The sequence below is a fragment of the Gavialis gangeticus genome, unplaced genomic scaffold (assembly GCF_001723915.1).
Source record: "Gavialis gangeticus isolate Ggan-Ray unplaced genomic scaffold, GavGan_comp1, whole genome shotgun sequence".
NCBI classification, from domain to species: domain Eukaryota; kingdom Metazoa; phylum Chordata; order Crocodylia; family Gavialidae; genus Gavialis; species Gavialis gangeticus.
In genome coordinates, this window is record NW_017729033.1 from 31444336 (window position 1) to 31448259 (window position 3924).

The window sequence follows — 3924 nt, forward strand, 5'->3', positions numbered from 1 at the left end:
AATAATTGAACACTTGCAGTAACAGAAAGGCCACTTTTAAGAGATTGAAAACAGAAAAAAAGATGTTGATTATAAGTGTGGCCTCCTGCAAGGGGAAACTAACTGGTTAACTTCAAAGATATTTCTCCCTGATCCTTTCTCATACAGGAGAGGAATAATTCCATTGAGTTAGTTAATAAACCAGTGGAAACACTTTAGGATGGGCAGGAGTTTGCATGAGGGCAAGGCATTTTTGTGGGGAATCCATGCTGACCCTTTGCCCCTTGAGCATCTTCACTGTCCCTACAACTTTGTTTTCAGTAAAGCAGTGATTGCCAAGAGGGCTCCAACTCCACTATGAGAGTGCATTTCACCATGCCTGCATTAGTATTAAGCTATCTAACTTGGGTACTAGTAGCACTTTAACCACAGTATCATGTAGCTCAGTGGGGGCTAATTTAATCTGAGTCTTCAGCACATTTTACGGCCTACCCTGGGTTCCCTACTGGCCACACTGGTGAACAGAGCTAGTTCACCTCAGAAAGGGCAATAAAGAACTCTAGTCTAAAAGGTGGTCCAGAAAGCATGTTTCTTTCTGTATTTCAGAGAGGTTCAAGAATGACTGTGAATGGTGAGTTTCCCACCCAATATATTTCCACTGGGGCACAACAGGTTCTTACCACCCTGATGCAAGGCTGGGCTTTGGAAATATAAGTGAAACTTAAGTAGAGGTAATTGCTAATTCACAGATATATTTGTAGTCTATGACCCTTAAGTTTGTAGTAGCGGGTTAAAATCCTCAGATGAAACACAATATAAACCACAAAAGATATGTCCCAGTCCTGCAATTTTTTCCGTAAGAGAAGTCCTTAGTCACAAAGGTAAAGCTTCTAAAATACATAGATATTCCTCGGTTGCTGTGACTCCAGTTTCCGACAGTCACTTGGTCTTTTTCAGAATTATCTATCATGCCAGATCATTCAGTTTTCCCTCAGCCTTACCACAACCCATTGTAACAGAACTGATGACTTTACAAGTTCACATCTCTTCTGAGCCCTCTCTGACTTGCCAGCTCTTCCTTTTTTACATTGATATGATGGTTTCGCTCTATGATGCCCTGTCCTTCACACTTAACTCTTTTGATCCTCATTTGCTCTCCTCCTCTAATCTTCCATTTCTTCAGTAACTCCATCAGATACCCTGATCATTAGGGCTGTGCAAAGCTTCAGTCCCTGATTCAATTTGATCTGAATCAAATCAGAGGACCCTTTAATCTCTCCAAATTGAATCAGAACCCTTTGAATTGATTCAGAAAGATTCGGAGATTTGGACATAGACAGTTTTAAATGTTTTTTTTACGTATCTCTAGGTCACAGACAGCTCGTGAATGCTGCAAAGCTGGGGTCCATGGAGCTGGGTCCAAGCACTTCCAGTCCACTTCCGGGTCTGCTGGGGAGTGCGTGGGGGGCCCCACAACAAACCCCCTGGCTCAGCAACTGGTGCCTCCTGGGTCTCGGGGTGGGACATGGAGGGTCCCCCCCCCCCGGCTGATCGCCGAGCCGGGGAGATGAAAGGGGGACCCCCTGTGCACTCCCTGGTGGATCCAGAAGTGAACCCGGGTTTTACCACTGAGCACATGGAGGGCCCCTCACACTCCTGCATTTTTCCTCTGATATTACAAACATATCTTAGTTTCTGCCATCTTAAAGAATATAATTATTGATCCCTTTGCCTCTCCAGCTACTGCCCCATTTCACTTCTCTGTTTCATCTCTGAATTCACTGAATATACCATTTAAAATCATTATTGGGAATTCCTCTCCTTCAGTTCCATTCTAGACCCTTTCCACTCCAGTTTCTCTTACACTCTGATGAAACCGTGCTTGCCAAAGTCTCTTAAGACTTCTTCCTAGCCAAAGCTAAGAACCAGTACTCCGTCCCTTCACCTTTCTTGGCCCATCATTCATCTTTGATACTATCAAACATGATCTTCTTTGAAAACTTGTCTTCCCCTGGTTTCTATGACTCTGTCATTGCTAGGTTCTCCCCTTACCCTACTATTGTTCCTCTCAATTGGCCTTCAGAAATCCTCCTTCTTTTCGAACTTCCTTAGGGTGGGGGAGATGGGAGGAGAAAAGGGGGATCCACAAGTCTCTGTACTTTGATTCTTTAATGTTCTCCCTAACCCCAGGAGAACATTCATAATTTCTCACAAATTCAACTCCTATATGTATGGTGACAATGAATAACTAATAAATCTGTAACTTTATTATAGGCTAATTCCTTGCTCAATTAGTGTGAGCACTATCATCCTACCCTTCCCTCAAGCAAAAAATTAGGGCATCTTCAACTTGGATGTCTATGTCTTCCCATCCAATCTATGTCGAAATCTAGTATATTCTTTCTTCATAATATCCTGTTCATTCCGTTTCATCCAAGGCCTCATCACCATCTTATTACTGCCTCACAGATGTATTCTGGCAGCACTCATAGCCAGCTAGACTACTGTATCCAGAGTATAATGGCGCTATGTCGATTATAGTTGATGGAAAAAAGGTTCATAAATGGGAAAAAAGTGGCTCAACAAAAATGTTCAAGATATCATTCAAGAAAACAAATAATTGGATTCTAGAATCTGTGGACCCATAGATTTTGACTTAACCACTTTATATCACTGCATCTGAAATTAGCATAGTACCTCTAGGAGAAATCACTGAATGGATGAAGCATGCCACAATTATGCTAATTATGAAAAATAAAAGCATGGATCATGAAATAGTTTTCAGCTACTGATCAATCACTTCTCCTACCCATGAGGAGATTATTAACATCAATCATACTAGATCAGATCTATTATGACTCATAATAGGAACATAAAAGAAGGAAATAAAATAAAATAAAAGTAGTACCAAAGAGCAATTTCTAACTGACAAGCTGGTCATGAAGACTGCCAAATGAAGAAAAATACTCTCAGCGTAATATAGACTGACTTCTAAAAGGTTTTTGATTCAGGCCCACATTCACGGACATGGAAAATATTAGGAATATATAGCATAATGAGAAACTCCATTAAATGTGTAGATTTGGTTCTGACCATGTAGAAGACCTGCCTCACCATCCAATACTGCAGTTCAGCCACTGTTAATATACACTGAATAATCCTCCAAGGAACTTCTTGGCCACTCCTGCTTTTAATCATTTGCCTCCTGCCACTATTCACCACTTGGAAGAAAATGTCACCAATTCAACAAGCAAATATTAGTATCAGCATCTGCTTGGGGCAGAGTAGAGCCAGCTGCTGCAAAATATGAATGCCCTCTGGAGAAGTACAGGGGAGCAGGGGCACGCGCTAGGGCTGTGCAAAATGGCACCATTCCATTTCGACTTGTGTTTCGCTGTTTCAACGGAGCAGCGCTTCATTTTGAATTTTGTTTAGATTCAGAACCACTGTTCCATTTCATTTCGTTGAAACAGTTTTGCTGTTTCAACGTTTTGCCCATAGGCTATAATGGGGAAGCTCAAAACAGCCTATTACTTTGTCATTTCTGGCCTGATTTGGATGAAACTTGCAGGAATGGTAGCCCCTTCTGAGGACATGACGCCTGCCACATTTCAAGGAGATAGGTGCAGGGGTTTCAGGGAAACTGCACCTCAAGATGCAGACAAGCAAAACTCATGACATGGATGACACTGTGTGTGTGTGTGTTAAGGCACAGGAGGGTGAAAACTGCAGGCATGCTAGTTGCTACTGAGGCCACGAAACCTGCCAGCTATCAAGGAGATAGGTGTAGGGGCTTCTGGATTCTGGGGCCCTGCACCTCTAGCTGCTGACAAGCAAAACTCCTGACATGGGTGCTTGTGGGACTATGTCTGTCTTGGGGCGCACAGGGTGAAAACTGCAGGCCTGTTAGGCCCTGCTGCAGCCACGAAGCCTGCCAGCTGTCAC